The following is a 12,010-nucleotide window of genomic DNA, read 5'->3' on the forward strand; positions in this document are numbered from 1 at the left end:
TCCAACCAATCTGTCAATAATGAATTTACAATTTTTTAGTTTGGTCAAACAGACGAATTGTTACTAGTATTAACATTTCATTAAATTTAAAAAATTCAAATTTGTCCCAAAATCAAGTTCTTAATATTTATTTTTCATTTTCTAGATTTCACTCTCACAATTTGTTTTTTTTATTTCTTTTTTCAATTCGATTTCATAATTTTTCGTCTACCTATTCAATTCTTCAAATTTTCCATTTTTGATTTTTCAAATCACTGATTTTCCAATTTTTAAATCTTTCAATTTTGCAATTTTTGGATTTCTTTCATTTTCAATAATTCGATTTTACAATTTTACAAGTGGTTTCGATTTTTAAATTTCTCAATTTATAAATTTAAGTTCTCAATTTTTAATCGTTAGATTTTTTAAAGTACTCATTTTGTAATTTTACAATTTTGGAAATTTTCCATTGTTTTGATTCAAAAAGTTGAAAAATCGAAAAATGGAAAAATTGGATAGAGGACAAAAATATTACATAAAATCGTCAAAATTGCAAAATCGAAAAACTGCAACACTGAAAAATTGAAAAATCGAAAAATTAAAAATCGAATGAAAGAATGAAAAATTGTAAAATCGTAAAATTGAGAGAGTGAAAAAATTTTAAAATTTATAATTATTACATATTTAAAATGAAAACTAGAAAAATTGCAAATCGAAAAATTGAAAAAATAAAGAAAACGAACCGAAAAATTGCAAGAAATGATTAAAAATGAAAAAAATGGTAAAAAATAAAGAAATGAAAAATTGCAAAATCAAAAAATTGAAACATGTAAAAGTTGGAAAACCGAACTGAAAAATTTAAAAATGGAAACTCGAAAAGTTGTATATCGTAAAACTGAAGAAACAAAAAAAAATTGCAAATTGAAAATTGCGAATGGAAAAACTAAATGAAACGAAAAATTAAAAAAAAAACAAACAAAATTATCAAATCGGAACATTTAAAATCCAACAACTGAAGATATGAAAAATTTAACAATCGAAAAATCGAAAAAATAAAGAAAACGAACAAAAAATTGCACGAAATGATCGGAAAAAATTGAAAAAAATTGCAAAAAATGAAGAAATGAAAAACTGAAAGATCGAAAGTTGAAAACGTGTGAAACTAAAAATCGAATAATTGAAAAAATAAAGAAAATAAAAAACTGAACCGACAAAATGCAAAATTATAAATTGGAAACTGGAGACATTAAAATTGAGAAATTCCAAATCGAAAAATTAAAAAAAATTAAGATTGAAAAACAAAAGATTATAAAATTGAAATATGGAAAAATAATTGAAAAAAATTACGAAATTAAAAAACCGAAACGAAAAATTACAAAACGAAAAATTGGAAATTTATAAATTGAAAACTCGAGAAATTTTAAATTGAAAAATCGCAAATCGGATAATTGAAAAAACTAATATTGAAAACAAAGAAACTAAAAAACCGAAACCAAAAATTGAAAAATTATAAATTGAAAACTCGAGAAACTCAAATTGAAAAATTGCGAAACGAAAAATTGAAAAAATTAAAATCGAAAAAAAAAAATTCTAAAATCGGAACATTTAAAATCGCAAAATTGAAAAAACAAAAATTGAGAACACAAAAAATTTAAAAATCGAAACTTAAAAAAATCGAACAAATGAAAAAATAAAGAAAATAAAAAACTGAACCGAAAAAATGCAAAATTATAAATTGGAAACTCGAGAAACTAAAATTGAGAAATTCCAAATCGAAAAATTAAAAAAAATTAAGATTGAAAAACAAAAGATTATAAAATCGAAACATGGAAAAATAACTGAAAAAATAACGAAACGAAAAATTACAAAACGAAAAATTGGAAATTTATAAATTGAAAAGTCGAGAAATTTTAAATTGAAAAAACTAAAATTGAAAACAAAGAAAATAAAAAACCGAAATCAAAAATTGAAAAATTATAAATTGAAAACTCGAGAAACTCAAATTAAAAAATTGCGAATCAAAAAATTGAAAAAATTAAAATAGAAAAAAAAAATTCTAAAATCGGAACATTTAAAATCGCAAAATTGAAAAAATAATAATTGAGAACACAAAAAATTGAAAAATCGAAATTTTTAAAAATCGAATAATTGAAAAAATAAAGACAATAAAAAACTGAACAGAAAAAATGCAAAATTATAAATTGGAAACTCGAGAAACTAAGATTGAGAAATTCCAAATCGAAAAATTAAAAAAAATTAAGATTGGAAAACAAAAGATTATAAAATCGAAACATGGAAAAATAATTGAAAAAATAACGAAATTAAAAAACCGAAACGAAAAATTACAAAACGAAAAATTGGAAATTTATAAATTGAAAACTCGAGAAATTTTAAATTGATAAATCGCAAATCGGATAAGTGAAAAAACTAAAATTGAAAACAAAGAAAATAAAAAACCGAAACCAAAAATTGAAAAATTGTAAATTGAAAACTCGAGAAACTCAAATTGAAAAATTGCGAAACGAAAAATTGAAAAAATTAAAATAGAAAAAAAAAATTTCTAAAATCGGAACATTTAAAATCGCAAAATTGAAAAAATAAAAATTGAGACACAAAAAATTGAAAAATCGAAATTTAAAAAAATCGAATAATTGAAAAAATAAAGAAAATAAAAAACTGAACCGAAAAAATGTAAATTATAAATTGGAAACTCGAGAAACTAAAATTGAGAAATTCCAAATCGAAAAATTAAAAAAAATTAGGATTGAAAAACAAAAGATTATAAAATCGAAACATGGAAAAATAATTGAAAAAATAACGAAATTAAAAAACCGAAAGGAAAAATTGGAAATTTATAAATTGAAAACTCGAGAAATTTTAAATTGAAAAATCGCAAATTGGATAATTGAAAAAACTAAAATTGAAAACAAAGAAAATAAAAAACCGAAACCAAAAATTGAAAAACCGTAAAATTGAAAGAGTGAAAAAATTTTAAAATATATAATTATTACATATTTAAAATGAAAACTAGAAAAATTGCAAATTGAAAAATTGAAAAAATAAAGAAAACGAACCGAAAAATTGCAAGAAATGATTGCAAAATCAAAACATTGAAACATGTAAAAGTTGGAAAACCGAACTGAAAAATTTAAAAATGGAAACTCGAAAAGTTGTATATCGTAAAACTGAAGAAACAAAAAAAAAATACAAAAAACCATAAAATTATAAAATCGGAAGATTTAAAATCCAACAAATGAAGATATGAAAAATTTAACAATCGAAAAATCGAAAAAATAAAGAAAACGAACAAAAAATTGCACGAAATGATTGGAAAAAATTGAAAAAAATTGCAAAAAATGAAGAAATGAAAAACTGAGAACTGAAAACGTGTGAAACTAAAAATCGAAAAATTGAAAAAATTAAAATTGAAAAAACAAAAAATTTAAAAATCGAAACTTTAAAAAATTGAATAATTGAAAAAATAAAGATAATAAAAAACTGAACCGAAAAAATGCAAAATTATAGATTCGAAACTCGAGAAACTAAAGTTGAGAAATTCCAAATCGAAAAAAAAAAAAAAAATAAGATTGAAAAACAAAAGATTATAAAATCGAAACATGGAAAAATAATTGAAAAAATAACGAAATTAAAAAACCGAAACGAAATATTACAAAAGGAAAAATTGGAAATTTATAAATTGAAAACTCGAGAAATTTTAAATTGAAAAATCGCAAATCGCATAATTGAAAAAACTAAAATTGAAAACAAAGAAAATAAAAAACCGAAACCAAAAATTGAAAAATTATAAATTGAAAACTCGAGAAACTCAAATTGAAAAATTGCGAAACGAAAAATTGAAAAAATTAAAATAAAAAAAAATCTAAAATCGGAACATTTAAAATCGCAAAATTGAAAAAATAAAAATTGAGAACACAAAAAATTTAAAAATCGAAACTTTAAAAAATCGAACAACTGGAAAAATAAAGAAAATAAAAAACTGAACCGAAAAAATGCAAAATTATAAATTGGAAACTCGAGAAACCAAAATTGAGAAATTCCAAATCGAAAAATTAAAAAAATTAAGATTGAAAAACAAAAGATTATAAAATCGAAACATGGAAAAATAATTGAAAAAATAACGAAATTAAAAAGCCGAAACGAAAAATTACAAAACGAAAAATTGGAAATTTATAAATTGAAAACTCAAGAAATTTTAAATTGAAAAATCGCAAATCGGATAATTGAAAAAACTAGAATTGAAAACAAAGAAAATAAAAAACCGAAACCAAAAATTGAAAAAATTAAAATCGAAAAAACAAAACATTCTAAAATCTGAACATTTCAAATCGCAAAATTGAAGATGTGAAAATTTTAACAATTGAAAAATTGAAGAAAAGAGAAATTGAAAAAATAAAATTGAGAACACAAAAAATTGAAAAATCGAAATTTTGAAAAAATAAAAGAAAAAAAAAACCGAAACGAAAACTGCAAAATTATAAATTAAAAACTCGAGAAACTCAAATTGAAAAATTGCAAATAGAAACACTGAAAAAACTAAAATTGAAAAAACGATATAAAAAACCGAAATAAAAAATTGCAAATCGAAAAATCGGAAAATTAAAAATTTGGAAAATGAAAATTTGAAAAATAAAAACTTGAAAAATCGAAAAATTGCAAATCGAAAAACTGAAGATACAAAAAAAAATGAAAAACTGAACAATTCAAGTCAAAAAAGCGAGTGTTTTTTTGTCACTGGTTTTTTCTTTATAGAGGTCAGAAAACAAAAACCTCAAATTTATTTTATAATTTTTCAAGCGGGCTTTGTTGTGCTATATTCTAGACACTCTCGTGCGTCTAAGGAACAAGAAGAAGACATCTTTTCCTTTATTCTTTTAGGCGAGACAATGTTTTCTTGATTTTCTAAATTTTTATAATTTACGATAAACTATATCTTCTACCATACAAGCTTGATCCAACTTATTTGTATGCAATCCTGCATTTTTTAACTTAAAATTACAAAAAGGTTTGAAAAATATATTTTTGGTCAATAAATACATTATTTACGGGTGTTTGAAAAACTAAATTAGTTATTAAAAAGTTATTCTTCAAACTTCGATTAAAAAAAAAAACAAATTTGTGTTCTTTTCTTTTCCGTTCTAGAAATATTCGTACATCTAGAGAACAAGAAGAAGATATATTTTCCTTAATTTAATGTTTTTAAACAAGACAATGATTTGTGTTGATTTTTAAATTTTTATAATTCACGATAAACTATATCTTCCTTCCTACAAGCTTGATCCAACTGATTTTTTCCGTACAAGTTATTTTGACAACGAAGTCCAACCAACCTGTCAATAATGAATTTATAATCCCAGTCCATAATATGAAGATTCTATAGCTTTCCGCGACTATTTGTTTTTTATTGTTGAACCGCAAATAATGACTTTCGAAATTTACGGGTCCGCGATCAACAACGGGGTCAAGCTGGGCGGCGTAGCTCATGCATGTGCCTTCGCTGGATTTGTCTGGATTACGTTGTTTTATTTGGCTGATTTTGATTGGGTTGCATTTTGATAATTAGAGATTGCAGAGTGTATTGATGCTGTGGTTTTGTGTTTGGGGGGTAATGGGATGAAAAAATTGATGACTTGTTAGTTTCGCGTTGGCGTGGAATAAAACATTTTTATTCCAGTTGTAGTACCTCCATTGCGACTACAAAGTACTCAGGGAGTTTATTTTTGAAATTAATTTCTGCGTCCAGAACCCGTCCATTGATCGGCGTCCTCTTATCCCACCTGTTAAGCCGCCAAATCCCTAATTAGTTAATCGCTCGCCCCGTCCGCGCCCTCTCGACCATTGTTCCCCGAATTCCGCCCCTGGAACAATGGCAATCACGAAGAACGCTCCCGCAGGAAATGTATATAATAATGTCTAAATTCATGCGGAAAATCTTTTGATTACGAACGACAGAATGTTTGGTTTAGTCGTCGACTCGTCGCCCCCAGGAGACCCAAACCCGAACACACACCCACCCCCTCCACTTCCGCTCGTAATAACAATAAAAAAGTTGAAGATCGAGTTCGCAGCAGGTAAAGTCAACACGTCAAGACTTCTCCTTGGCAAAGTTTAAACAGTAGCGCAAAGCTGCAGTAATTGGCAAACGAATGTTCTCTACCATAATCCGCTTTAATTAGTCGAGAAAATCAACACGAGATAACTTGCTAATTGGGCGAGCCGCCCCCTCCCGCCCAGTCCGACCCTGCTTTCACAATAAAAAGCGTGTTTGTGGAGGAACGAGGGCCGGCTTAGGCCGTCACTTACCCCGGCGACCAGCGCACTATATCAATTATTGAAAATGTACACAACGTTTACTATGCATAACTTCGAGGTGACGTCATCGCATTGTCGGTGGGGATGATTAGAAAAAATTTGCTTGGCGTTGTACGATCTAGACGACGTTCGCAAATCACGGATAAAATTTCAAACCCTTACACCACCCCTGCGCCTGTGTTAAGGGCCGGCCTGGCGCCATCAAACTTTAACGTAACAGCCGTCCCGTCACAATTAGCAGTATTACGATTGATGGTCGCAAATTCGATAATCGCCATAATTATCTCGATTGATTAACGATTTTCCGTGTCCCGGAGGATGGCTAAAAAACGGCTAATCCCGAGACAGGACACATGTCCGCTTAATCCCTCTATTACACTTATCCATTGCGATGATAAAATATTCTCAAAGTGAGCCTCGGGTCGCCGCCCCCGCCCCCGACTGAGCGCGAAATTGAAATATTAATATTTAATTCAATTAGGAGAAAAGTGTATGTGTGCGTACACTTTAAAAACGAAATCAAATGGACCGGAAAAGTGTATTAAATATTTTTATTTAATTAAGTGCTGCCGGTTTTAATTCTCTGATTAATTGGGGGCCGGGGGCGGCGAAGAGCTTGAATAACGGACAATCGCATCACATCCTCGATTGATTAAAATCGCAACGCTGATGATGCCCGATATGTTAGTTGACGTGCAAATCCGCACAGGGCCGGATCGGGTTTGGCTAAATAATGACGGACGGACGGGAGATGAATTAATCGGGTCGATGGAACGAGAAGTCGTGACTTTCGCCGGGGGCGGTGCTGCGGTGGTGGCGAAACGCGGGGTTTGATTTGTTGGCAGGTCGGAGATTTTTTTTTAATTGTAAAATATTTTCTTTTTTTTTTAATTTCGTAGACAATTATTTCATGAATTACCGTTTTTTCTTAAAATTTCGAAAACAGTTAACTTTTCAATATCAGCAGAACAAAAGTTTCTTCTAATTTAACTAATTCATTAATGCCTCGTGCGATTATTGTCCTCGACTTCATCTCAATCAACGAACTTCATGTAACGACTAAAAAAACTTACTTTGGCCCATTGATGTACATATTTTTAATTATTTTAATGAAAGTTCTCTATTTAGACCCTCCCTTTCGAAACAGGCTGATGAGATATAAAATAATTAGGTAATATTATAACTAAATTGAAACTCAAAATATAAATGTCCCACTGTAAATGTTAAATTTGAAGATTCGAGCTTTTTTTTCACGAAATATTTCTAGTATTTTTTCATTTACACGTGAAGGTTGTCTGGACGTAATCAATACTCACTTTTCAATATAATACAGAATGTCCCACAAATAAAACTCTCGCTCTGAATAATGATCTATTAAAAATAAATCTTAACATCATGTTTTCCCTTAAAAATTTCCGTAAGTTTAAAAATCAATTCTTAAATTATAATGAAAACATTATTAATTTCTACGATTTTCTCATGTTGCATGCTTATTATAAAAGCAGCATAATTAAATTTTACTTCAAAGTTTCTAGATGAACCGAAATAAATATGAACTGTTTTGTTTTACGCTTAGTATTTAATTATCCAATATTCAGGTTTGATTTTATAGCAATAAAAACAAGGCCTTGAAAAAATATTAAAAAGTGATATAATTCGGAATATTTATTTGTCTAATTAATCTTGGAAATGACGTTTCACCAAAAGAGAATGATTTTTTTTGACGAGGCGCCGGCCGAGTTAACCAATTGTTCGAGATCACTAAGCACACAGACAGAATTATTATAAGGTACAAGTATAAAATTTACAAAATAAAATTAAAATGTGTCTTTTTTTCCTAATTTAGGAATAAATTTAGGCACTGCATCACAATCGGACTTAAATTAACTCCAAATTTATTTATACAGGATTTATCTCGTACCTACAGCATAATCAAAAAACAAGTTCAGGCGATATTATGAGGTGATATTCAATTATGGCTTGAGGTTTCGACAGTATTTATGTTAGATCGAAATCCAGTCGAAAAAAAAAAGAGATAAATATTTTCGTAATTATAACTAATTAATTAACTTCAATGACGATTAAAAAATGTTAAAAATGTTATAGAATTGTTATTCACAAGGGTGACAAGCATATAAAAAACACAAAAATGTCGAGTTGAAGATTTTCGTTAATATTATTTGTGAAAATATATACTTTCTTAAAAGTGGCCATCTTTCTTCCCATGTGACACAAATTATGAGACACACTGTATATTTTTTTACAATTATAGCGTTAAAAATCAATTCTTAAATTATAATGAAAACATTATTAATTTCTACGATTTTCTCATGTTACATGTTTATTATAAAAGCAGCATAATCAAATTTTACTTCGAAGTTTCTAGATGAACCGAAATAAATATGAACTGTTTTGTTTTACGCTTAGTATTTAATTATACAATATTCAGGTTTGATTTTCTAGCAATAAACACAAGGCCTTGAAAAAATATTTAAAAGTGATAAAATTCGGAATATTTATTGGTCTAATTAATCTTGAAAATGATGTTTCACCAAAAGAGAATGAATTTTTTTTTGACGAGACGCTAACCGAGTTAACCAATTTTTCGAGATCACTAAGGACGCAGACAGAATTGTTATAAGGTACAAGTATAAAATTTACAAAATAAAATTAAAATGTGTCTTTTTTTCCTAATTTAGGAATTAATTTAGGCAATGCATCACAATCGGACTTAAAATTAACTCCAAATTTATTTATACAGGATTTATCTCGTACCTGAAGCATTATCAAAAAACAAGTTCAGGTAATATTATGAGTTGATATTCAATATTGGCTGCGGTTTCGACAGTATTTATGTTGGATCGAAATCCAGTCGAAATAAAATAAGAGATAAATATTTTCGTAATTATAAGTATTTAATTAACTTGAATGACGATTAAAAAATGTTAAAAATGTTATAGAATTGTTATTCACAAGGGTGACAAGCACATAAAAAAATACAAAAATGTCGAGTTGTAGATTTTCGTTAATATTATTTGTAAAAATATATGCTTTCTTAAAAGTGGTCATCTTTCTTCCCATATGCCATAAATTATGAGACACACTGTATATTTTTTTACAATTATAGCGTTAAAAATCAATTCTTAAATTATAATGAAAACATTATTAATTTCTAGGATTTTCTCATGTTACATAATTATTATAAAAGCAGCATAATCAAATTTTACTTCAAAGTTCCTAGTTGAACCGAAATAAATATGAACTGCTTTGTTTTACGCTTAGTATTTAATTATACAATATTCAGGTTTGATTTTATAACAATAAAAACAAGGCCTTGAAAAAATATTTAAAAGTGATATAATTCGGAATATTTATTTGTCTAATTGATCTTGGAAATGATGTTTCACCAAAAGAGAATGAAATTTTTTTTGACGAGGCGCTAGCCGAGTTAACCATTTGTTCGAGATCACTAAGGACACAGACAGAATTGCTACAAGGTACAAGTATAAAATGTACAAAATAAAATTAAAATGTGTCTTTTTTCCTAATTTGGGAATTAATTTAGGCACTGCATCACAATCCGACTTAAAATTAGCTCCAAATTCATTTATACAAGATTTATCTCGTACCAAAAACATAATCAAAAAACAAGTTCAGGTAATATTATGAGGTGATATTCAATTTTGGCTGCGGTTTCGACAGTATTTATGTTGGATCGAAATCCAGTCGAAAAAAAAATAAGAGATAAATATTTTCGTAATTATAAGTAATTAATAACTTCAATGACGATTAAAAAATGTTAAAAATGTTATAGAATTGTTATTCACAAGGGCGACAAGCATATAAAAAAATACAAAAATGTCGAGTTGAAGATTGTCGTTAATATTATTTGTGAAAATATATACTTTCTTAAAATTGGCCATCTTTCTTCCCATATGCCACAAATTATGAGACACACTGTATATTTTTTTATAATTATAAACATTATTTCTACAATTTTCTCATGTTACGCGCTTATTATAAAGGCAGCATAATCAATAAGTATAAATAATTAAATAATTTTAATTACGAATAAAAAACGTTAAACATGTTATAGAACTTTTATACACAAGAGTGGCAAGCACATAAAAAATACAAAAACGTCGAGTTTGTGGATTTTCGTTAATAATATTAATATATATTTTTTTAATGCATTTTCTTCCACAAGTGCCAAAATTATGAGACATACTGTATTTTCTTTACAATTATAGTGCTAAAAATCACTTTTTAAATTATGATAGAAACATTATTTCTACGATTCTCTATAGCATTATTAAATTTTACTTTAAAGTTCCTAGTTCAATAGAGATAAATGTGACTGTTTTACACTTCGTATTTAATTACACAATACTCAGGTTTGGTCTCCAGTTGAATGACAATTTTTTTTATTAACTTTGCAATTTCTAGTACAGTTTCCATTACAAAATTAGTTTAAAGTTAAATTAATCTAGTTAAATGCGGTACTTTTTTTTCGTTTGTCGACCCACCTCGAGTGGTCGTGCGGCAAAACGTCCGCAAACACCCCGTCCAAGTGTTCAAACTCCTCCCGTCTTCGTATTTTTTCCGAAATCGACTCGAACCGATTTTGCGATCCTCCATCGGCACCAAAACCGTTTAAATATTAATAAAATTTTTAACGACGTCTTATTTGCGCTCCAATATTAATCTACCTCCCCAACAAAACTCCAGCCATCTCTTGTATATATGCACATCGCGAGTTTATCTTTCGAGATGAAATGCCTACAGCTACTTTTTCCAAATGAACTGGCGCTGTTTGCGGACTACTTTATTTCATTAATAGAAAGCCGCCCCCCGTCCCGGCGGCCGGGGACGGCCCCTTTCACACAATCCGACCGCCGAAATTGTCGAATTCCGAACGTGATTAATTAAACAATGTCCCGTTTCGAAAATTGATCGTTCCTCTCCTCAATAAATAATTCAAAATGAAATTGTATACATTTTACGTTAATAACCCGAAACATTTTTCGTTTTTGTGTGTTTATGTGTGCGTGTACACATGCCGGCCATCGTTCTAATTGGTTTTAATCGAAAAATACCGAAATTAATATGCGGTAATAACGTAATAGAAGCAATAATGAAATTGTTGATCGGTATCGAGGGCCAATAATGGTATTTTGTGGTGAATTATTGATGGAAGAGAGCGTGGCGATTAAGAAAACGCAACTCGTAATCGATGGACATGCAATTTTACTATTTGTAGCGGGGTAGGAATAGAGTGGAGGTTGTAGATTGAGTTTCAAAAAAAAAAAAATTTTTTTAATTATTATATTTATTTACTAACTATATTTTTTACAATGTTTTCCCAATGTAACCGCAAATTTTATTTCGAATTTAAAATGAGCTAATAATACTTTAAAAAATATTGGCAACTATCAATTAACAAAATTTATTATCTAAAAACTTGACGTGTAAAAGTAGCGATATAAAACTTCTGCGAACTAATTCTGACCACATTCCAGCATCAATAATTGTGCATTGGGCTAAACTGCCTTGACTGTCATATGACGGACTTTTTATTTTAGAATTTTAAATTAAGCAAATCGTAAAACTGAGAATTATCCAGTACACGAAATTTCATTTTTCAAAATTTTTCTCAATCTTCAATTTCAAAGATATTTGATATGAAATCAGTTAGGATTTG

General features: G+C 28.1%; 1 protein-coding gene across 4 annotated transcripts in view; it reads right to left on the bottom strand.

The window, feature by feature from the left end:
• The window catches only part of Smr (Smrter), a 155,532-nt gene that overhangs the window by 8,724 nt on the left and 134,798 nt on the right, over window positions 1-12,010 (bottom strand). The gene's annotated exons all lie outside the window — the stretch shown is intronic.

The sequence above is a fragment of the Zophobas morio genome, unplaced genomic scaffold (assembly GCF_036711695.1).
Source record: "Zophobas morio isolate AGI-343-1 ecotype UQ-CSIRO unplaced genomic scaffold, CSIRO_AGI_Zmor_V1 ptg000038l, whole genome shotgun sequence".
Taxonomy (NCBI): domain Eukaryota; kingdom Metazoa; phylum Arthropoda; class Insecta; order Coleoptera; family Tenebrionidae; genus Zophobas; species Zophobas morio.